Source organism: Camelus bactrianus, chromosome 31 (genome assembly GCF_048773025.1).
Source record: "Camelus bactrianus isolate YW-2024 breed Bactrian camel chromosome 31, ASM4877302v1, whole genome shotgun sequence".
Lineage (NCBI taxonomy): Eukaryota > Metazoa > Chordata > Mammalia > Artiodactyla > Camelidae > Camelus > Camelus bactrianus.
The window spans coordinates 25,315,277-25,339,974 of record NC_133569.1 but is presented as its reverse complement, the minus strand read 5'-3'; the positions used below and the strand labels follow the sequence as shown (position 1 = coordinate 25,339,974).

Here is a 24,698-nt window from a genome sequence, read left to right as displayed (position 1 = left end):
AATGTCTGGGCCCCGTAATGTTACCAAAAGTAAGTTTGTCCGCCTGCAGCACCGTTGGGCCAAAAAACTGAAACATCGGAGTTTGGAGCAGAGAAAGGTTTACTGCAGGGCCGAGCAAGGAGGACGGGGTGGCTCCCGCCCAAGAAAACCCCAAACTCCCCAAAGGGCGTCAGCAAAGTATATTTAAAGGTCAAGTAAGGGAAGAAGGTGGCAGGGTATGTGGTCAGTTCGTGCACAGTTCTCTGATTGGTTGATGTCAAGGGAACAGGGCTGTCAACACTATCAACCCTCCGGCATCAGAAGGACTGGGGGCCACGTGTTCTGGATCGTCAAGTAGTTAATTTCTTCCCTTTGGTGGTGGTTTTCAGCATCTGAAACACTCAGGAAATGTACACGAGACACGATTACCTGGCGCTTCAGGAGGAGCTCCCGCAGAGGACACGGGGAGGGGCCTGACCCTGGAAGCCCCGCAGGGTCCTGCTCGGTTACAACGAGCCGACGAGCCGCCCGGTCCACGGCACCGTCACAGCAGCCCACCCCCCCACAGCTCTGTCCTTCCAAAAACGTCTCCTTAAGGATTCGTGATGAAGGAAGACAACGTCTGGTGCATCGTCAGCCACCTTCCGTCCCAGCAAATAACCCCCCCCCACCCAGTCTCGGCTTCGGCCTCTGACGGCGACACACCCTCCAGAGGCCTTGTTTCACCTGGTTTCCAAAGTAACCCAATCTGCGGCCTCGACTAGAAACAGATGAAGTACGCATCAGCCAGTGCCGCAGACACACCGCTCGGAACAGTCCCCTTACATGTCATAAACAAGGTGAGAGTCTCTCCCACCCTTTAGGGCGAGTCCCCCGTGTGGGACGGCTCCCCGGCGGCAAACTGACACATCTGGAGACACGTGAACACGTGCAGGTCGCTGGGGGGGCCGCGTGTCAACTTTCCCCCCCCGGGCACCAAATGTTTCCCCAGCGGCTTACAAGCCTCAATGTTCCTCCGAACACACCTCATTTGCTACTCCCCCCGGACACCCAGGGCCCCGAGGGAACCCAGCCCAGGGAGACGGGGCAAAGCCTTCGGCTGGGATGCTGGCCCCATTCCCAGCAAAGGCTGCCTCTCAGACACCAGGTCTGACGCATTCCCAGCTCCAGTGTCAGGAGGGAGAGGTGTGGCCACTGCAGACCCCAGAGACAGGAATGGATAAAAGGGGGGAATGCCACGGACAACGGTGCAAGTAAACCCCCAGCCCAGAGGGAATGGTCCAGCCTGTCAACCACCACAAACCGCCACAGTGCGCCACGATGGAACAGACGACCTGAACAACACTAAAATAACAGAATCCTTGGCTAAAAACCCCTTTGAAAAAAACATCTCCAGGCCCGGATGGTTTTACCAGCGAATTCTACCAAACATTTCGGAAACAGCAACACACATCAAAACTCATACACCTGTAGACCAAAATTGCCATTTTTCCTGTAAAATAATGTAAAATATACAGAAAAACAGAGTGAAAAGGACAGCATCAATTTGACTCAAATGGTTTTAAAAACACCTTTGCTTTTAGCTGGACACGAAAGGGCAAATACTATGCAATTCCATTTGTCTGAGGTGCCTGGAAGAGTCAAAGTCACAGAGACAGAAAGGAGAACGGTGGTGCCGGGGCCGGGGGAGAGGGGGCGGGGAGCCAGCGTTTAGTGAGTGGGTGCAGAGGCTCACTTTGGAGATGGGAAGGCAGGAACGGCTGCCAACAGCGTGAGTGTACTTAATGCCACTGAACTGCGCACTGAAAAGCGGTTACACTGGTAAAGTTTATCTAAAACCACCTTTACTCTTCATCAGGAAAGTCGACTTCCCAAATTGTACTCGTATGAAAATGAAACAGCACAAGGGCGTTCTGAAAGCAGGCAGTGAAACCTTGAGCGGTGGACCCGTCTCTGCAGACGCGTGCGGCGTGGCCTGGCATGCGCACTCCGGACTTCCTTGCACGTGGCAAGCACGCAGGCGCCGCCACACACGGGACAGGGTCTGCGTGTACCGTGATCACGAACCAGACAGACCCTGAGTCCATCTGTCCAACCCTTTGGACTTTCAAAGAATCTTGCTTTTGCTTCCCACAAAAGGCAACCAAAAGCTCGGTAAAACACATCCACGGTCTGAAGAAGGATGTTGCATTCATTTCTGGCCAGACCTGAGCCAACCAGAGCCTTAAACAGACCAGCACATGGACAGAGGGCCATGGAGACTCTGGCCCCATCAGTCAGTGACAGAGGTTTGAGTCCCTTTCCTTACCTCCCCCTTGAGGTCATCCAGAGAAAAGGGCAGAGAGAGAAGGGGGGCCACACCCCCACGGCCGGATTTCTAGATCCCGGCACCTGCCCTGTGTGGCCCACATTCCTGAATCAGAAAAGTTTCAGTCCCTTTGCAGCTTCTGGGCCCAAGTCCTCCCCCAACCCCGACAATTGCCAACTGACTGAACCCCAATGATGTCCACATGCAAAGTACAGCTTCCAGACACCTGCCACCAACAAACACCAAAAATAAACACAGCGTGACTCCCTCACCCAGCTCCGCGCGCCACAAGCTTCTGAACGGTAATTAACCCCCGTGTAAACTCCGGGTTGGTGGCCGAGTCAAGAAATCACTGGCATTTTAATCCAAATAAGAGCATCGCAAAGATTACGCTGGACAAATAAAGGAAAAACCGATCTGAATGTTCCCAGTTCTCAACTTCCAGCAGCACTCCCCCGCGTGCACAGCTTAAAGAGCCGTGTATTATGAGCAAACAATCTCTGCAAACCATGTCTGAGTTAGTTTCTCCTTCTTTCTCTGTGGTTAGGCCTCCAATCGTTCAACGTCCACGCAGAACACACGCCTCAGGACACGGGGACCGCTTCTGAAAACCCCCATGCACTTCATCATCTCTGTCAGGTTTTATGATTCCAAGAACATCCTGACTGAGGACAGGGCTGCGAAGAAGAAAACCGACCCAGCCGCTGTGTCCCAGACCTCTACGTGACAGACACGGGTCCCTCGAAGCAGAGGAAGGAAGGCAGAAAGGACTTTTGTTCCCTGACACGTTCCTCCTGGCCAACCTTTCCAGTGTGTCAAGACCGGAGGGCGGGCCCAGTGTCTGTCACCCGTGAGCCCCACGGGGGTTCCAGCTGTGAAGGCCCCGGACGCGCCATCAGGCCACCCTAGGAAGTTCCAGAAGACACCCTGAGCCAGGCAGCTGGTGCTTTAGAACCTGGGGGGCGGGGGGACGGGGCTGGAGCTGCCAGCGCTCTGCACTCACCGCCATCACCAGGCGTCTCCGGAGCCAGCTCTCCGGCACCCCAGCGGCATCCGCAGTGGGGGAGGGTCGGCTCAGGGCACCACGAAGGCCCCACCAGCCCCCGCAGGAGGCACCAGCTGGACAGATCAGAGCGTCAGAGCAGCAGACTCAGGCACGTCCCCGGCCGCCAGGGCAGGCCGTGCCTTCCTAAGAAACAGCGAGCCCAGAGGCTGCCCTGGAAGCCTCAGAGGCCGGGGGTGGTGCCCGCACCATGCCCCACACACCCAGAAACGAGGCGAGGCCCTGGGGCCCCAGGGATGTCTCTCTGAGCCTCAGCCAGCAGGGAAGCCACCAGACACAGCGCCAGGCCCAGAACCCACGCTCCCTCCTGCCGCCCGACCCTGGCCACAGCCCCGGCCCCCGTGCCTCGGGCATACACCCGCCACCCTGCCCGCCACCCCGAGCCCTTCCAACCTCCGGTGCCAGCCTGCTCGCCCAAGCACGCACACGCGTTAGCTTCGAGCGTCACACCTGATAGGAAGGAAAGAAAAGACCCACCTTCCTTATCAGTCTGGGGAGCCCTGCCTCCCTCCCCTCGGTCGCCAAGCAGGCGGTTTCCAGGCCAAGCCTGCCCCAGGGCAGCACGCTGCTCCTCTTCTGTTCCACCCTAGTTACTTAACATCCAATTAACAGGACGGCCAAGAGGCCCGACAAGAGCGTGCCAGGAGGACAGGAGGCCAACCTCGGCGGCGTGGAGGGCAGCGACAGGGCGGCCAGAGCGGGACCTGAACGGAGCTTTCTGCCCAGAAAGAGACGTCATCAGGAGGCGGGGCACCCAGGTTCCAGCTGACAAGCACCTGCACCACGTCCAGGTCAGGAACCAGAGCGTTTCGTGGAAAGAGGGTGCCAAGCACCAGCCCCAGAGACTCCGAGGGAGTCGCTCAGGCCTAACCATGGGGCCAGAGGCGACCACGAGGAAGGTGCAGTCCCAGTGAGGCCACAGGCCAGCAGGCGTGGGGCTCAGCGCGCACAAGGCCAGAGCTGCACTCCCAGCCCCATCAGGATGCAAGGAGCACCGCCTTCCTCCAGGCCAGAGCCGGGCTCCACGCAAGGCCTCTGCAGGTGAGCCACAAGCCCCGCCTGCCTGGTCAGGGAGCAGTCACCCCGTGGGTGGACATCCTTGTGCACCCCAAGTGAGCGCACGCACCTAGCCTACAAGCCATCACAGGGGCGAGGCGCTGGGGGATGCTGACCAGGACGGTTAACTTTATGCATCACCTCGGCTGGGCCACGGTGCCCAGGTACCTGGTCAAGCTGCTCCAGAGGCTTCCATGAAGGCGTTTTTTGAATGTATTGCTACTGAACTCAGCAGCCCTTGACTAAAGCAGGTTACCTCGCTGCTGTGAGTGGGCTCCGTCCAGCTGGCTGCAGGTCTCCGCAGGAAACACACTGATCTCTCCCGAGAAAGGGGAGTTCTACCTCCAGGTGGCCTGAGCCCCCAGCTTCTGGCCTGGCCTGCAGATTTCAGACTTGCCAGCCTCCCTAATTACGTGAGCCGGTTCCTTAAAATACACTTCTCTTTCTCTCTTTCTACACACCCCCCCCCCGGTCAGTTCTGTTTCTCTACAGAACCCTGACTGATACAATCAGGGGCACAGCTTCCCAGATGCCACCTGCCTGGGCCACCCCAGCTCCAGAGCAGAACCTTGCTGCGGAGAAAAGGCCCTGCGAGTACAGAGCGCCCCCCAGAGGGCCCCATGAAAAGGCCGCGTGTGCACACAGTCAAGGACCCACCAGCTAGCGTCCTGTTGGGGTGAAAACTGCTCCCAGGAAGACGTGCTGCGTTACGTATGACGCTGTGACGAGTTCTCACCTGTACACGTGACCATTCTAGGTAAACGAGAGGCGTGGGGGGAGTCGGGGAATCAGTTTTATCATTTGGCTGAAAATACAATGAGGATGATGAACAGAAAACTGGTCCCATCAGCCTCCTCCTGCGCAGAGACTCCTAAATCCACGAGCGCCTTTTGGAATGCAGGCCTCCCGCTCTGCTGTGCACTATTTTCATGCACACACATGCACACATGCACACGCACAGCCAACCACAGTCACCACCAGTTCCTTTTCTGGGCCCCGTCATTCACAGGGGCCACGGGACGTCCCAGAGGCGGGCGGCCAGCCTGGCACAGCCAAAGCCGGCCCCAGAGTGAGGGACACGGAAAGCTCCGACCCCTCCGGACACCCCTGTCCCCGAGACAAGCCACAGAAGCAGGTGACGGTCCCGCTGATCTCCAGTCAGAGTTCTTCACGTCTATGAAAAACTTACAGATGAAATGCTTTCAAACAGGCTTTCCTTTCTCACAATGCTCTGAAATGAAAGAAATGCTCCAACTCAGTAACATGAGTAAAAGAGCAATTCAACCGCTATTAAAATGGGTGAAGACCAAGGGCAGGTGCTTCAGCAGAAAATGCAAACAACCAACAAGCCGAAACAGGTGATGGGGCCAGAGACCCAGGGACCACCCCCACGTTCCCGATCGTGCTGGTGGGGATTAAACACAGCAGCCTGCTCGGGCAGAGGGGCAGGAGGGGCTCCTGTGAGCTCGCAGGCCCAGCACTGCCCCAGCAGACAGCCCGGCCACCCCGGTCAAAAGTACACACACATACACCCTGTGACTCAAATATCTCAGTTCTAAGGCTTCTTCCCATAAAACATACTCATGCGGGTGCACCAGGGAAAATGGCACGGAGGTGGCAGCCTGGGGGGACACCCACACTCCCACCACGGGGCGAAACACAGGGCATGTGGCCCGCAGGGGCTCGTGCACGGCTTCAGGGCACGACCCGGAGCCCACGTGTCGATGCCACACGCTGAGTGAAAAAACGCAAGTCGCAAAACCCTCCAGGGTGTGACCACGTCTTTGGGAAGCCACCTCTACGTGAACGCGCCCTGTGCATCTGCACACATGTGCGTCTGCACACACGTGCGTGTGCCGACGGCGCAGGGAAGCTGGCGGTGAGTGGCATGCACCCTGGGCACGGGGAGCCAGCTTCTACCTCCGCCTTCTTTCTTCATTTTCAAAACAATAAAAATGCTATTAAAATAAAGGAAAAGTTAGTCAGCATATCTGACTTCCTGTTCACACTCAAGATTCAACGGGTATTTTTTGTAGAAACACTACTTAAAAGAAAAGGTCCCACCGGCCGAGATAAAACTCACATAAAAAGATAGAAGGCCCTTTCCTGTTTCCCCTCTGAGTCAACGCAAGATTATTTCGCCGAGCAGCAAGTTTCCACCACGCTCTCATTTCTATAACTTCCCACGATGGCAGAAGGCGGCCACGGTTTCCACTTTCCTGCTGATAAAGCCGCACCGAACTGCATCCTGGGGAAGGTGAGCGCCTGCCAGTGCCTGTCCCCACCCCACCAGGGCCACCCGCCTCCTGCCAGCCCCACAGGGCACTTCCACTGCCTTCCTGTGCATTTCGGGAGGCTGCAAAAAACGTACACCCAGAGCCTGTGGGTGTGACATTATTTGGAGAAAGGGTCTTTGCAGATGTATTTAAGACCACGGAGTTAGGATGGGATCATCTTGGGTCCCCTGGGTGGGCCCAAAATCCACCAACAAAGGTCCTTATAAGAACTACACAGAGGAGGGGGGAGGGTGTAGCTCAGTGGTGGCTACGTGCCTGCGTAGTGTGCACGACGTCCTGGGTTCAATCCCCAGTACTTCCATTACAAAACAAACAAAGAAATAAATAAACCTAGTCCCCAACGCCCACCCCCTAAAAAAAGAGAGACATGGAGAGACACAGGGAAGAAGGCCACGTGAAGACAGGGGCACAGGCTTGTGACGTGGCCACAAGCCAGGGGACACCTGGAGCCAAGAGGAGCTGCAAGAGGCAGGAAGGGTCCCACCCTGAGAATGCAGAATGTGACACACACACACGCACACACATACGTGCACATAAATACACACGCAAGCAAAAGGAGATACTGCTCAGCCACAGAAAAGAATGACAGCCTGACGTGTGCAGCAACGAGGATGACCCTGGGGTATTACGCTCCGCACAGTCAGACGGAAAGGCAAAGCTGGGGGAATTCGCTTACGTGCGGAACCTGAAAAGCCTTGCCAATGAACGTATACATGCAAAGCAGGAACACAGACTCACAGACACAGGAGAGACGCCAGCGGTCACCGAAAGGGAGCGGGAAGGCGGGGGGGGGGGGCACGGTCACCGAAAGGGAGCGGGAAGGCGGGGGGGGGGGGGGCACGGTCACCGAAAGGGAGCGGGAAGGCGGGGGGGGGGGGGGGCACGGTCACCGAAAGGGAGCGGGAAGGCGGGGGGGGGGGGCACGGTTACCAAAAGGGAGCGGGGGGGGGGGGGCAAATGAGGGGCACAGGGTTAAGAAGCACAAACTACCATGTGTCAAACAGATGAGCAACAGGACACATCGCACAGCAGGGAATCACAGCCACTATCTCACAGGAGCTTCTGAGGGCGTCTAGTCTGTAAAAATGCTGAGTGACTGTAATAAAAAAAAAAAACGTGGAGCTGTCTGTCTATAACCTCAAGAGCCCCCTCCCCAGCGTGGAGGGGAACTTGGAGCTTCAGGAGCACGGCCCTGCTCACACCTGGACGGCGGGCTCACGGGCTCCGGAACTGGGAGCACAAACCTCTCTCGTCCCAGGCACCCGCTTCGTCACGGCGCCCCAGGAAGCACACGTGCACAGCGCGGTTCTGTGGGGGGCGAGCCTGTCTCCTTCAGGGCTGGTTTGCCGAGAAGGCAGAAGGCCCCCGGCCACACAGACAAAACGTGCTGGATGAAACTCCGGGAAAGTACCTTTATCACCCACTGTGGTTCCCACTCTGCCCCCCAACCCGAGTCCTGGGCTGCCCCCACCCCCCGCCGGGCCCTGCCCTCTCCCTGGGGAGCCCCATTTCTGTTCCAGCCACCGCAGCAATGTAACAAGCCAGCCTGGACTTGGGGGCCCAGGACACTCCCCCCACGTTCATGGATCTGTGGGCAGGAGTCCCGATGGGCCCAGCAGGGACACTTGTCTCTGCTCCAACGTCTGAGGCTCCAGCTGGGGTCCGACAGCCAAGGGCTTGCCATCACATGAAGGCGGCTCCTGTCACACACCAGGGCCCTGGCAGGGAGGGCGCAGAGACCGGGACTGCCCACTCCAGTCCCCGTGCTACGTGGCCTTCGGTGGGGGCCGGGGGGTTGGGCTTCCTCACAACACGGGAGGGACATCGACCGACCCCCGACTTGGCATCTCAGGGCTGCAAGATCTAAACAGTCACGAGGCCACCCTGACCCACAGGGAAGGCAGACACCGCACCTCAGCGGCAGCAACGCTGGGTTTACAGCCACGTGCTTTTCTTAACCTGCCGCAGCTTTCCTCCCCGCTCCGCTCCGGCTGCTGCCTGCCATCCCTGAGTTCCGACTCGGAGTTCCTGACTTGGAGACCTCAAGCCCGTCTTTGCTGGTCGACCCTGACCCTCGAGGTTCCCCCGTGGTGGCACGCACCCCCGTCAGCACACCCACGCACCGTCGTCCAGCTGGAAGCACCGCATCCTGCCCGCTCTCCGCCCACCGCTGCACACACAGTGCCTGGGATGCACCGGACACGTCACCCGTCACTGAAGGAGGGACAGGGCACGATGCAGTGAGACAAAACCGTGCAGCAGAGGGACCACAGTGTTACAGAGACCAGGGAGGTTTCCACCCAGCCTTACTGGGCCCACCACTGGGGCGAGGCAGAGGGTAGGAAGGAGCGGGGTGCAGCTGGCCAGACCCCAAGGGACAGGTCAGCAGCAGGGGTGGAGGAGGCCCAGGGCCCTTCCCAGAGGCTTGGAGTGGGTGGGAGACAGGGGTGCCAGCGAGCGAGGTCTGAGACCTGGACTCTGGAATCCAAGCTACAGATGGAGGCAAGCTGTCTGCCCTGGGAAGGGGAGCCGTAAACAGTCGAGGACCCCGGTGTCCCACATGGAGAATAAAGGGTCAAGAATGTTCACAGGCCACATTCACAATGGTCCAAGCCGGAAACCAAGCCCACAGCACAGCAGACACATGAGCTGCGGTGCACGCCCCCGAAGGGATGCTGGGGAGCGGGGAAGAGGAGAGAGCCCCGGGCGTGTGCAGGGCCTGATGCCACACGTGGGAACTGAGTACCTCCCTGGGTGAGTGGCAGGATCCTGTGCACGCCAAGCCACACCCAGCCAGAGCACAACTGTGCTGCAGTCAGTGAGGACACGGTGCCCTCAGGGAAAAACGCAGTGCCCTGGAGGGGGGGGGGAGCGCGGTGCCCTGGGGTGGGGACCGTGGTTCCCTGGGGGAGGAGCGCCAAAAGGCCCGGGGGCCGCAGGCCAGTGGTGTTCCAGGTGCCACATGGTTGGGCTCCATTCGTGAGCAAAGCAAGGTCCTGTGTGCATCACTGTAAAGTCTGCAAACATCTCACCAGAGACAGAAGGAGGAAGCGGGAGGATGAAGCAGAAGCAGGGGCAGGCCAGCTTTACTGCTGCTGCTGCCGCTTTGCTGGTGACCGTCCCTTGAATTTCAAAACAGAAGAGAGGCCACACCAAGCTGGGGGAGGGGACCCACGGACAAGCAGTCAGCGGTGGGTGGCCATGGGAAGAGGGCAGCCAGGAGCCTGGTGGCCTCTCCCAGGTGGGACTGGACCCCAACAAGGTCTCCCCGACTCCGGCACTCGGGGCGCGCACCGCTATCCACCAGCTGCTCCGGCGTCGGGCTGCTCTCCTGGAGAGAAGGCGCCCAGGACAGGAGGGCCAGCCCAGGGGCACACGCGGGTCACTCTGCCAGGCAGAAGATGGCCACGACACCACAGCTCACATTTCCTTCCACGAGACCCGTCCCCTCCAGCTCTGAGCAGGCAGGCATCGCGCTGCCAGTGTGCCAGAAGAAGCACAGCCAAGCCTGCAGGGCCTTCCCAGCAGTCCCCTCCAGCTCCCGGCTCCGGCCCCTGGGGCTGCACCCCAGACACTCTCGGGTTCTCAGCCGGGGGTCCAACAGCCGCTGCCACGCTTAGGGAAACCACTCCGGGCAGCAGAAGCCACGCCACTGCTCCCCGAGCCCCCGGCCGGCGGCTGGGGAGGCTGGCACCTGGTGGCGTTAGTGGCAGGGGCCGTGTTTGGAGAAGTGTCTTCCGTCTGTAAGGGCTGCAACAGAAATGCCAGAAAAGGCCTGGAAACAGTCCCGGCACAAAAGCTCTGAGCAGAAGCCTGGGGCTCAGGAGAGAGCTGGCGCACACGCGCCGCCGCCTCTCCGAGGAAGGGGGAGCGTGTGTGTTCAGGGTCTCGCTGGCTTTTGAAGCTGGCGGCGACCCCTCCTGCTCGCTGTCAGTGATGCTCTCTTCCCAGGGCAGGAAGCCCGCGCCCAGGGGCAGAGCCATCCCTGCAGGCCAGGGGGCCTGCATCTCCCCAGGGGCCCGCTCTGCAGGCCTTCGGCACTGGGCATCAATTTTCAAAACCGTGTCCCCACCCTTCCCCGGTTTGCCAGAGAAAGCCAAGCCCTGCTCCCTTGGTGGTCCTGTCCGTCAAGCGGGAGGGGATGTAAACATAACGGGGGTGGCCCTGCTTCCAGGGAGGCCCGAGGGATCCCACATGCGAAACCCAAGCCGCAACCTCCGGTTTCAAAGACCCGCCAGGGCTCCCCTTCCGCGGCTTGGGGGCCCTGATCTGACCCAGTTTCCTGGCCCCACAGGCGGCCCCCGCGTAGGCAGCCCCCCGGCCGAGGTGGGGGCCGGCTGGCCCACAGCACGGCCCCTCGGCTCCAGGTGCCAACCGGCCGCGCTCAGTCCTGGGTCCAGAGACACAGGGTGAGGGCACCACGGCCAGGCGCCAACGGGAGGAATAAAACGACACCAGGCAGCCTGCACACGCCGCTCAGCGCCTGAATGCTCACGCGTCCAGGCGGTCACACGTAGGGCCAGGCGACAAAGCAGGTTGAGGATTGTTTGATCTGGGGGTGCCGACAGCTTTAAACAAGATGCAGCTGAACACAGCATCACAATGCACCCCATGTGGCCTCTGAGTGCTGTGCTGAGGGAAACCTGAGTTTCAGCGGTGTGTCCCTGTGAGCGCGTGCACGTGCGTGTGCGTGCATGCGGGCCCACGTGCACACGCACACTCATGCCTCACGGTACAAAACGCACACCTTGCTGGGAGACAGCCTCAGGGCTCCCCTATCAGTCAGGCTCCCCGACTGCTGTGAAGTTTTCATATTCTCCTAATATGTTTTTCAGCAGCATCAGACAAGCCTGAAACTGCTCTGAAGCTTGGCTTTTAAACGGGAAGCAATTCCACGTGCATCCCAGGGCGAAGTCCGCCAAGATGGGCTATCTCGCTGGTCATCCCCCCACCACAACCCCCGCCAGGAACCGCTGCTCTCACCCCGTCTGCGAGAGGCCAGCGGGGCTGCTCTGCATCCCTCGGCATGCTCTGCGCTCAAAAGGCCAACGCGCTGGACTCCCAGCTGCTTTGAAACAAGGCAGGTACAACGCGGCTAAGAAAAGCGTGTCCGCCTCGCAAGGCAGACGACGTGCGTCTGCGCCTGATCTGAAGTTGTGTTTTTCCATTCTCCTTTGGACTTCTCCTCCATGATTTCCACGACAAGTGACACTGCAGAAAAACGGAGACACGCAGACAAGCACCGAGGACACGACAGACGAGACAAAAGCCCCATCGTTCGGGAGCCGAGGGGGCACCGTCCTGGGCGCTGTCCACCAACGCCCTGGGCAAACCACCATACGCGCAGCTGTAGGAGGGGCTCGTAGCACTTGGTGTGACACGTTGGTCCCCCATCAAATTAGTCTTATTTTACACCATTATTTTTAGAGACTGGCCGGCCTGTGTCCCCTCACCTCTGACCATCTGTCAGTGGCTTTCAGCTGGCATCCGAGTTTTCTGTTTATCAGACCAGGAAACACCCTTTCTAATAAACGTTTCTTTGCATCCACGATTCTTCAGGACAGATTTCTAGACGTTGTGCTGCAATGGCTGAGGGTACAGATATCTTTAACATTCTTGAAAAGCCTCGACCAGTGGTCACCCACCCCGCTCCGGTGTGTGCGTTAGATGCAGTGTTTGGGAAACCCACCTTCCTGCAGCCGTCAGGCTTCAAGTCACGCTCCCGGGTTCACATCTTGGGCCCCAGCACCTCTTGGCTGAGTGACGCTGTGAATGAATTTCCTGCTCTGTCTGTTCTCAGTGTCCTCACCTGTAAAAGACAGAACTGTCCCGATCGGATGGGGCTGTGGCCAGGACTCCATGGGACAGGTGTGGAAGGCATTCGGTGGGACATTGCCAGTGAGGTCACCATGACACCGCCATGTCACTCTTTCCCATAACGGCCTCCCCGTCTCCATCCCAGCCTTTCCGATGCACATAGATCAGAGGTGCCAGTCGCCCCTAAGCACAGCCCTGATCGCACTCGTTACCGCGCAAACACTTGCACAATTAGGCAGAATGAAGAAAGCCAGACTTGAAGGCTGCACACTGTATGATTCCACTTGTACAATGTCCTGGAAAAATCTGTACGGACAGAAAACAGATCCGTGGGTGCCGAGGGTGGGGTGGGTGGGGGAAGGACCTGACTCTAGACGGACAGGAGGAAATGTGCCGAGTTCTGGAAACCTTCCACATCTTGATCTGCTGGTGGTTACACGGCTGTTTCCAAACTCGAAGAACAGGACATTAAACAGGGCGAATTTTGCTGAACACAAACCCTGCCTCAGTAAATCTCATTTAAAAATAAACAACAACCCAGCAGAGAAGGAAGTCCAAGCCGGGGGGCCAGGCGTCCCAGGCCTTGTCACCTGGCCAGCTGCCTTCCTTCCCGTTTCTCGCTCACTCCCAGGTCTGGCATTTACTGAACACCCTCCACACCTACAGGCCCAACCACGGCCCACACCAAACCCAAAGCCCCCTCCGAGGCCGGTGTTCCCCAGACACACCCCGCGTTCCAACTCCAGGCCGCGCACCCTCCTCCGCCTGCCCGGACCACCAGTGAGTGAAGATTGTCCCTCCTTCCTCTGCCTCAAAGGCTCTCAGCTCTGGCTGCCCGAGAACCACCTGAGCAACTGTCAGAGTCATGGATCCACACCCTCCCTCCCACGCCAAGAGATCCCGACGTAACGAGGCGGGTGGGGGGACAGACACTGGGGTTTGGTTTTGCTTCATTTTTTTTTAAAGAACCCTAGGCTCAGAAATGAAAGAGGGGACACCACCCAAGTCCAGAGACGTTAAAGGATAATCAAGGGATATTACACTCGACTCGACGCCAACGACTGACGGCTCAGATGAAACGGGCAGATTCCTTGAGACACGCAAATCACCGGGACTGACGCAGGAAGAAACAGAAAGTCTTGGTAATCCCATGTCAATAAACTGAATTCATAAAGAAAAGCTCCGCCAGAAAGTAAATCCAAGATCACTTCACCAATAAACGCCGTCCAGTGTTTCAGGCAGAAACAGTATCAATCCCACACAGATGCTTAAAATAACAACAAATCAAGAGGGAACACTTCCCAAGTCATGTGTGGGGCCCGCGCTACCTGGATACAGACACCAGGCAGACGTATTACCAGGGTCCACTCTCTCACGACACAGTTACAAATATCCTTAACGAAATCGTAGCAGACTGAATTCAGCAATACACACAAAAAAGGAACACATCATGAGCACTGGGGGTTGTGCCAGGAATGCAAGGCAATTTCACATTCAAAAATTAATCAAAAAAAGGAGAAAAACCATATGATCATCTCAACAGACACAGAAAACGCGTAAGACAAAATTCAACATCCATTCACGATAAAAAAAAAAAACCCAAAAAACTCTGCAAACTTGAAAACTTCCTCAACTTCAAAAAAAGGCGTCTCCGTCAAAGGGTCCCCTAACATCATATTTAACGAAAAGACATTGCGTTCTTTTTGCTAAGACTGGGAACAGGTGAGGATGTCCACTGCCACCTCTTCTGTTAAATGCTGCCCTCAACACCCTAGACAATGGAACAAAAGGAAAAAAGAAAGAAAAGGCATTTGAATTGGAAAGACAGGAGTAAAATGGTCCCTTGTTGTAACTGTCAGTATTATCTTTGTGCAAAATCTTAAATGACTATAAAGAAGCTACTCAAACAAATAAGTCAATTTAGAAAGGGCACAGGATAAACAAACAATACAAAAAAAAATCAATTGTACTTCCAAACAGCAGCAATAAACAATTGGAAAATAAAACCTTTAAGAATCCATTTATAACATTCAAAACTACAAAACACATAATAAACACGATACAACGCGTGTGAGACCTACACCGATGGCCACAAAGCCCTGCCGGGAGGAATGCAGGAGGGCGAACACAGATGGATGGACAGTCCTCGACCACAGGCTGAGACTCAGCATTGCGACAGCGTCAGCACTCCCCACGCTGACCTGAGGAGTGAATGCAATCGCAGGCAAGGCCCAAGCGGGCTTTTCCGCAGAACCTGGCAAGTGGATTTTAAATTTATACAGAAATACAAAGGATCCAGACTAGACAATACAAGTTTGAAAATGAAGCACGCTTGTCAAGCTCACAACCAGACTTCAGGAATCACGATAAAGCAAGAGTCATGAGGACAGCGTGGTTTTAGGGTGGATGGTGAACAAGCCATAACGGACCAGAACTGAGTCCCAAGGCAAAGCCGCACAGAGAGTCTCAATTCCTTTTCAGACAGGATGCCAATAATTCAATGGAGGAAGATCCTTCCTTTGACAGCTGATTCTGGAACAACTGGATACCCACACTCCAAACAATGTACCTCAATTGTTAGCTTTCTTCCAGTTACAAAGTAACTTGAAATGCGTAAGAGACATAAAAGCTTAAAATCATAATGTTTCCCAAAGTAAACATAGAAGAAAAATCTTTATAACTATGAGCTAGGCAAAGATTTCTCACACAGGACACAAAAAGCACAATCTACTAAAAACAATACAACTGGACTTAACACTAAAAATGTCTGCCCTTTGAGAAACACCACTCATAAAACAAAAAGGTGAGCTGCAGACCGAGAGAAAACGTTTGTAATACAAATATCTGACCAAGAACTTGAATCCAGAACACGTAAAGAGCTCTCAGAACTCAGATACGAGGCAAACAGCCCAATCCAAAAGTCGGCAGAGGATGCAAATAAAAACTTAAAAGAATACATACAAACGCAGAAGACACTCAGCCGGAGCATCTATGTCCCGGCAAGACAACACCCAGCAGCTAAAATTAAAAAGACTGATGACAGCAAGTGTTGGCAGGGATGTGAAATAACTGGGCTCCCACGTTAGCAGCAGGGATGTAACACGATACAGCCGCTTTGGAAAACAGTTTACCAGTTTCTTATAAAGTTAAAGATACACTTACCACACAACCCCACAATTCCAAGTAGTTACGAGAAAAATGGAAACGTGTCCACGCTCAGATTTGCATACACATGAACGGAGCCTTTTTATAGTGGTAAATACACAGAGCATAACATTTACCATCTTAACCATTTCAAAGGGTCCAATTCAGTGACACCGAGCACGTCTGTGATGTCGGGCAGTCATCACCGCTCTCTAGCGTCAGAACTTCGTCAACGCCCCAGAAGGAAACCCCACGTACATTAAGCACTCTCCCTTCCCTCAGCCCTGGCAACCTCTAATCTGCTTTGTTTCTGGGGTTGCCTGTTCTGGACATTTCACATAAATGGAGTCGCACAATATGTGCACTTCACTGTCCACCTGCACTTAGCAGGATGTTTCCAAGGGCCATCCAGGCTGCAGTGCGGGTCAGTATTCACTCTTTTTTTGGCTAAGTTATATTCCGTCGTCTGGAGGGACCCCGGCTGTTTACTCACTCATCCACTGATGGGCTTTTGGGCTGCTTCCCAAATTGTGAGCAGTGCTGCTAGGGACGGCTGTGGATCAGCTTTTGTTTGATTATCTGCTTTCAATTTTCTTGGGTGTCTATCTATCCAGGAGTGAATTGCCAGGTCGTATGACAACTCCCTACTTAACTTTATGAAGAATCTCTAAACTGTTTTCCAAAGCCGCTGCCCCATTTCACACTCCAGAGAAACATACGAAAGCTGCAGTTTTTCCACATGCTCACCAACATTTTCCATTTTTTTTGACAGAAGCCGGTCTGGCGGGCGGGAAGTGGCAGCTCAGTGTGGTTGGGATGCGCGCTCCCCTGGTGACTAACGGTGCTGAGCGCCCTTCCACGTGCTTATTTGTCATCCGTCTACCAGGTACGTGCACTCACGCTCTACCTGGTTGTTCTTCCTCCTGGGCTGAGTTGCAGCTCACAGCACTTTTCTTCCCAATAACCTCGAACAGGAAGTAATTTGAACACCCGCCAACAGGTGAATGGGTCAACAAACCACAGCACAGCCCCTCGACGAAACAGGACTCAGCAATAAGCAATGTGAAGTACTGACACACGACGCCACCCGGGAGTCTCGGGAACACTGTGCCAAGGGGAACAAGCCGGACGCAGAGTCCACAACGCGTGCCTCCGCCCTGGACTCTGAAGACACAGACCTCATCTACAACCATCGACTCTCGGCAGATCACTGGTGGCCAGGGTGGAGGGCTGAGAGCATCGCCCCTGGACACCCTCGGCCGTGCTCAGAGGCTCTGCTGTCGCAAGCTTCCATGGCGGGGGGAGGGGACAGCTCAAGTGGCAGAGCGCACACTTAGCACGCACGAGGTCCTGGGTTCAATCCCCAGTACGCCCTCTAAAAGTAAATAAAAATAAAACCTAATCACCTCCCCCCTCCAAAAATATTAAAAAAAAAAAAAGGTAAGCTTCCATAACCACTCTGATGTCCCAGCCCCTCTCCCTTGTCTGGGGACCACAGGGCCAAGCATAGGGGGTGCACTTTACAGGCCAATGGAAGCTTTTGGGGGAACAGCTGGCCTCCCGTCTGCCCCCACCCCTTGCCCCGACTAAGGACTCCAGCAAGTGCCACCCCCAATGTCTTCATCACTCCCTTGTACTCCATCCTTCCCTGCAGACAGAAGCCTGACGTGCGAGCCTTCTCTCAGCCTCTCATGCCCACCAGCCCCTCCCCCATTTAGCCCCCTCTTCACAGCAGAATTCTCAAAATAGTGGCCACTCTTGCTGTGCTGAGCTCCCCCTCTCCCCCCTCGCAAACTCCAGGCCCACCACACCCCCAGCACCTCCCATCGGGACACCAGTGACCCCCGTGTTGCCAAGGTTAATGTCCAAGGTCAGGTCCCAGTCCTCACCTCACTGGACCCCGCGGCCAGGCAGCCCTTCCCCCCCACGCACGTCCTGCCCATGGCCCAGCTGCCCCAGGCACCCCTGGCTTTCTCCGGCCCTGATGGACCTCATTCTTGGTCCCTTGACCTTGGACCTCTCCTCTCTTCCATCCATCCGGCTCCCCCGACATCTCGTGCTGACTCACAGCTTTAAAAATACCACCTGTGTGCCAGCAGCAGCCAGGCCGCTCCCACAAGCCCCAGCCCCGCTCGCCTGGCCAGCCCCTCGCCACCTCCACCGGGACAGCAGTGGAGCTCACGGTGCTGCCTGGAGAGCCAGCCGTCCTCCCGAATGCCCCACAGCCACTCTGCCCGCCGGCAGCCATCGGGGGGTGCTGCCGACTCCCTCCCTTGGGTTGCCTGTGCCAAGGGTCTCGGGGTCACCCCGGACTCCTCCACTGCTCCAACCATCCCATCGGCTCCATCGTCACAACCCACCCAGAACCCAGCCGGAGCCCACCACCTGCGTGAGGCCACTCCCCTCTCTCACCACACCCAGCCTCCGGCCCAGCTAAAGTGTGCCTGGACATCCCCCTGGGGCACCTCCTCCATCAGCCCACCAGCCACCTGATTTCAAACCTCAAACACCCCCAAACCATTGGCTCCCTTGAGCACCTGGACCCACACTTTCTTTCTCCACAGCATTATGGCCCTGACACATGACCTATTCTGATTTACTTCCTCTCCTCGGCCTTCCATCACCTGCTGCTTGACTGTAAGTGCCAAGTTGGCAGGACCTTCTGTCTCTCGGTTTCTTGCTGTAAGTGGAGCTCAAGAAACACTTGCTAGGGGGAAGCAGTGAGACTCCAAACAGCGGACAAATTGCAAGTTGAAAGGGGCCTTAAAGGTATCCAACTCCTGTGAGAGGAATGTCTTTGACCACCCAGCAGTAATGTTCTCTTAATTAAGAAATATCCCCCTGCCCCGCTCAAAAATTGTATAGGACCGACACAACCAGATTTTGTAATGTGTGGACTGAATTCAATAAACCAACTGTAAGAAGACATTCTGGAGACAACGGGGGAAAACCAAACACTTTAAGAAATAATGCTAAGTAATTATTACTACTTTCCTTAGGAGCAATAATGGATCTGCTGCCACGTTAAGTCTAAGTCTTTACGTAGGAGGATCAGCGCTGAAATTTACAGGTGAAATAACATGCGGTCTGGGATTGGCTTAAATGCTCCAAAAACCAAGAGGAACAGGTGAAAAAAGAATGGCGAAATGCTGACAGTAGTTGGAGCTGGGTGATGGGTACGGGGAGGGGGCGGGTAATTTTTACCACTTTCTTGACTTGTGCATGTGTTTGAAATTTTCCATAATTAAATTTTTTTAAAGGGTATCCAATTCCTTCACCTCAAGAAAGATGACCGATCTGGGGGAGGGGTCAGCTCGGTGGTAGAGCGCGTGTTTAGCACGCATGAGGTCCTGGGTTCAATCCCCAGCACCTCCGTTAAAAAAACATATACGTAAGTAAATACATAAATCTGATTACCCCCCCACCAAAGAAATGATGGGATGATGGGACCTGGCCGACAAAGGACATGGGCCTGCTGTGTTCCCGAGGTGCCTGGACGGCACAGCTGTACTCGGGCCTCTGGGTTCTGTGCCTGGGGTGCACGGAACGTGTCTGATCTGAATGGAAAACCGGCCAAGTGCTCACGGCGCGTTCTGCTGGCAGGCGGCTCACGGGCAGGCAGAGAAGACCCCAGGCCCAGAGAAGAGCCACCTGGCTGCTGGCCTGGCCGTGCCCTCCCACAGCCACGGAGAACTCCAGTCAGCAAGAGCTACAAGCAAAACTCCCGGAGCGGGGTCCAGCTGAGGTCTTGGTTCAGGGCAGGCCGCGGGGTGGGGCGGGGGACAGAGCATCCTTGCAAACAAAATCAAAACACGCACCAGAGCCAAAAACACCCAAGTGCTAGATCAAAGAAGGTTATATTCTCGTGCTCAGGCAACTCGAATTTCTTGCAACAGGACAGAAAAACAGAAAACAAAAAACAAAACCCTAGGATTCCAGGCAACATGCGCCTTCTCACTTCGTGGACTTAGCACTTTTATGTCTGCTCGCTGGTGAAGATTAAAGCCACGTAGCACACCTTCTACTAAATGAGGAAGCAGCACTGCTGAGAACCAGCGGCAGCCCACCCTGGCCGGTCGTCCAGCCGGCAGGGGAACCGCCCTGAGGGCCCTGGACCGCCTCTGCTTTGCTTTCTGGGCCAGGTTCCACGGGAGGGGATGTGCTTCTCCACTGAGACCAGGGCCGTGGTGGGTCTGAGCTGAGCGCCTTCCCCACCCACCGCCCCCGCCCGGGCCCAGGCCCAGGACGGTGCCTCCGCGTCCCGCCCCCTCGACGGGGGCGCTGTCGCTGCTTCCTTTCCAGGGTTTGGGTCTTGTTTCCTCCGTTGCCGAGGTCAGCATATCAATGGCTTTTTCTCACGGCCCCCAGGGCACGAGTTCAGAGCATCAGTGACCATCGATTCACCGAGTGCCTCATTTAAGCCACGTGGTCTGTTATTCCGCTGGGTGGGAACCTGAATTTCTACAAATCGATTTAAATTTAGACTTGGAAATTTAATATTTAAAATAGGATATTCTATTCCCTAATGGGGACCCCTTCCGAAAAATTATTTTGATAATTGCAAAAACAATCCCATTGTAAAGGAAACAAGCCACACAGAAGTACATGCTGGGGTGGGGAAGGTACAGGTTCCGCTTCCTCCTCCCTCCCCCAGCACACAAGCCCACACCCCCTCCCACACACACCGTCCCTCCCACCCCTGTCGCTAACTGGACAGTCACTCCTGCGCGGATCTGTGTCCCAAGCCTGGAGCAGTGCCTACTCCACTCATCCACGGTGGGCACCCCATAATTATCTGCTCAATAAACACCGTGGGTCCTTCCAGGTGCTTCCACACCTCACCACTACACCTGCAGCAAATGGGCTAATCCCACACATTCCACACGAAGGAGCAGTGTTTTCAGTGAGTATAGGGGCACTTCTTTTAAAGGCTCAACTATTTCATGAAGTGAAAGATCCTATAGCATGTTTTTTGGGGGAAATGCGATTCTTAGATTATTAACTTCTCATGATAAAGAATTTCAAAAATACACAGAAGTAGACAGAACAGAATAACGGACCCTCTGGTACCCTCACCCGGAGCCAGCAACCCCCCATCCACAGACAATCCTGTCCGCTCCACACCCCAACCACCTCCCGCCCGTGCTAATCTGAAACGGATCTCAAATGCTGTATCATTTCCTCTGCAAACACCCCAGTGCCTATCGCTAGAAGGTAAAGGTGGTTTTAACAGAAGCACAATGTTGTTATTACAGGATATAACTACTCTCTAAATTCATCATCCACTCAACAAATGTCCAAGTGTCTCACAAACACCTTAATTTTTGAAAGGAGTGATTCTCGGGCCAAACGCTGATTGACTGCATTTTGTTCAGAGCCTGCAATCTTGGGGTGCTACTCAAAAGCGATCAGGGGACGGCATGCAGTCTTCACTTTCATGGACAGCATCTGAGGTTTTAGACCCAGTAAGGGACTCCGTCCCACTGGAGGATCACTTCTGGGGCTGCTGTCACGCCAGGCCCACGTACAGCAGAGCCAGGCGCACATCCGTGCACTCAGGAAGGGTCAGGGAGCTGGACAGGGAGCCACTCCAAGGAACTGGGATGAGCCAGTCTGCTTATCTCAAAGATCACCTTAACAGGCGTGCTGTAAAGGACCGCCACCCCAGCTCCAGGCGGGGCCCACGCGCACGCTGTCTCCACTTGGCCGAGTCAGAAGATACTTTCTCCTGATAAGTCTGCACTTCCCCACATCTCCTCTCGACAGCAGGCAGGCCGACAGGGCCTGCCTGACGGGTCTCACTCTCGGGGGACACCCCAAGACGCCCCCAGACGGCCACGGGGCCCAGGGGTGCAGGCAGAGCTGCACCTGCTGAGCCCCGGGCACTCCCAGGACCGAGGGTGAGGACCTCCCACCTCTGCCACTTCTCCTTCTTGGCCACCTTCCTTCCATCTCGCCTCTGGGATGGAGAAATGTCTGGAAAGAAATCACTGCCCCCCGCCAGAAACTAGACAGACATCTTTCTCCCAGCAGCTCCCTCAGCTGCCAAACGGATGGCAGATTCAATTGTACATTTTCACATGGCCAGCTCCACCCCACCCTGCAGGCCTGGATGGTTAACTGGTCACTGCTGTCACTCCAGACAGAGCCTGGGGGCAGGGGATGGGGGGGCGCAGGGGCACTGGGAGCCACTTCCTACCACATCTCCTTCCCAGAAGTTTTAACTGAACAAATTCATAGCATGAAGAGGAAAATCGCTGTTAATTATGGAACAATCAGGAAGCCAATTCAGTCCTAACCCAGGGATACTGGGGACGCATGGTGGTTGGGGGCGGGGGGGGGGGGACGTGGGTCCCAACTGCCAACCCAGGAGCTCTGGTCCCAGGCTCACCACACAAGACACGGGGTCCGGTGGAGGCTTCTGGCCACCCTCCCGGCCCCACCCATCCCTCCCCCACCAGCAGTAAAGGAACCCAGAGGGAAGGGTGGGAGGCCAGGGCCTGTCCATGCTCAGTGTGGAAGAGGCAGGCTCCGTCTACAAGCACAGAGGATTGATGAGAAAACCATTGATCTTTGCAATGCATTATTGATTTTGCTATGTGCTGGCACCAGCGGATGGTCCTCCCCCCCCCACTCAGAGCCAGACATCAGCGTGCACTCCCGAGCCTGGCCTAGACATCCCCGACTGGTGTGGGGAAAGCGGATGAGATGAAATCCGCCTTGTATAACCCACACGGAACAGATCGCAAGTAAATGATGTCATTAAGGTCAGCTCCCAGCCCCCCAGACCCACTGGGCGGCTGTGCAGGATGGGCCTGCACCCCACTCCTCAGCCCGGGTGGGTGTGCCACCTGCCAGGACCCTGAGGAAGGCTGCCTGAGCCCCGCCCCTCCCCACCCTCGTTACCAGTGGAGGGGTTCTCTGCAAGCCTGCACTTTCCAGCAACCACAGGGAGCCGGTTCCACTCCCGTGGCAGCTCGTGGTCCTGGAACACAGTGCATGAGTGGACCCGGGCAGAGCTGCATCTCGTGCCAGCAATTCGGTTTTATTTCTTTATTTGGTTTACCTGCTGGTTGCACTACAAACGTTGTTTTTTTAAACTTCTGAAGATCTGGCCTCTTCGGGCCACAGAATGGCCCCAGTGTGTCCCTCACCGTCCCCTCATTTCTCCTGCGGGTTTTACTCCTGGTAAGACCCGGTACCCAGAGTACTCAGAGCAGGCCTGCTTTATTCTTGCAGACGATGTGCACAGACACCAGTGGCTCAAGGGACAATCGGGGCATTATCCCTGCCAGAATCCCGGGCCCAGAGCTGGCCGAGGCAGTCTGTTTCTGGGACACAGTAAGCATTCCCAAAGAACAGCGCCCAGGCGGCCAGAAGGCAGGCCCCAGGCCTGGGGCAGATATAAGATGACAGGCCACGGATGTCACTTCACCTCTTGAAAAGGAAACTTCCGCTCCGTTGTGCCTGGTGGACTTGAACAGACTCACAAGGAGGGGGTGCCCGGGGGGAGGGCAGCCCCTTGGCCACAGTCCCCAGGTCCTGGATGTGCTTAACACAAGGGGAGGTTTCCAAGTCAGAACCAGAACAACTTCACATGGCTGACGCCCCCAGAGAGCAGGGCCCAGCTACGGACAACAGGCCGCACTGTCGGTGAACTGCCCGCCTATACGGACCCCCACGCACCCAACCTCCCAACACGAAATCAAATAAACGAAGAGGACCACCGCGACCCAAGTCCCCTCTCCACGCTGGCACTGGCGACACCGCAGCGGATTCGGCCTCCTGCAGCTCGCCAGGCGGCTGCAACAGGTGCAGCCCCGAGCTCAGGCTGCTGACGCTCCGTGTCTGCTCTGGAACCCCGCAGCCAGAGCCCTAGAGGAAGCCGAGGCCTGCAGCGCTCACCGCCGGCCCGACCTGCCCCACCTGTCTGAGCGCGCGGCTCCGGGTCCAGCCCCCGGGGGCCGCGGCCTCCGCGACAGAAACAGAAGCCGTGGCGCCGGCGCGGGGCCTGAGTGGCCGGAGTGGGGCGGGGGCCGGGCGGGCAGGAGCCGCGGGCCTGGCCGAACGCGCCGCCCCCGCTCCCGGGCCACGCGCCCGGGGCCCCCCGGCGCCGCCGCGCCACCTGCGCGCCGGGGCCGGGAGGGCGCCGCGGAGGGGAGGGGTCCTGGGGGGCCAGGGAGGGGCTCCGCGAGGGGTCCGGGGAGGAGCCAGGGAGCTCCGGGAAGGGGACTCCCGGAGGGGCCGGGGGTCCCGGCAGGGGTCGGGGCGCCGGGCGGGGGCTCCGGAGCCGGGGCCGGGGAGGGCGCCGCCGACCCCGCGCACCTGCCCGGCCCGCTTCCCCACCTCCTCCCGCCGGCCCTTACCTGGCGCGGTGCGTCCCGGCGGCGCGGCCCCAGCGGCGCCCGGCCAGGCGAGCGCGGGCGCAGGAATGGCGGCGGCGGCGGCGGAGGCGGCGGCGGAGGCCCGGCTCGGAGGGGAGGCGCGGCCCGGCGGCGCGGGGATGCTGCGGCGCGCGAGGGCGCGGAGGCCGGCGCGGGAGGGAGGGCGCGGGGCGGCGCGCAGGCCCCTCCCCCGCTCCCCTCCTCCCCTTCCCGCCTCCTCCCTCCGCCCTCGGCCTCTCCCCGCCCTCCGCCTACTCCGTGCCCGGCTCCCCGCCCTCCTCTCTCCCCCACCCTCTCCGCCCCGCCCCTTGGCCCTCCCCTTTCTTCACCTTCCTCCACTCCTGCCCTCCCCCCCCCCGCCCCTGCCGCCTCCCACCGCACCTCCCTCCCACCTCCGCAGTTCCCCTCCGTGCTCCTCCTTCCCCACCTCCCGCCTTCCTCTCCTGCCCGCCGCGCCCCCAGAGGCCACACCCTGCCTTGGCCAGGCTTCTGCTGGGATCAACGCCGGGTCTGATGAAGTGCCCAGCGACCTCCTTCTCACCACCTGCTAGTGGGGCAGCGTGCCCCTTCTGGGAGCCTGACCTGACCTCACCCTTTCCAGGCCCCCTGAAGTCTCCAAGGTTTCCGAACCCCCAGGCCCTGGTGCAGCT

At 57.1% G+C, this 24,698-nt stretch overlaps 1 protein-coding gene across 10 annotated transcripts in view; it reads right to left on the bottom strand.

Moving 5' to 3' along the window:
• The window catches only part of SEMA4D (semaphorin 4D), a 109,693-nt gene extending 85,498 nt beyond the window's left edge, over positions 1 to 24,195 (bottom strand). For 2 of the 10 annotated variants that reach the window (XM_074355815.1, XM_074355818.1), the window contains exons 1-2: positions 24,031 to 24,177; positions 12,393 to 12,512 (exon numbers count right to left, since the gene is read on the bottom strand). The gene's annotated coding sequence lies outside the window, so the exon portion shown is untranslated. Of the gene's footprint in view, positions 1 to 12,392; positions 12,513 to 24,030 lie in introns of all 10 variants that reach the window. The other 8 variants (XR_012503505.1, XM_074355822.1, XM_074355820.1 and 5 more) reach the window with 4 other exon arrangements.
• Between the last annotated feature and the right edge of the window lie 503 nt (positions 24,196 to 24,698).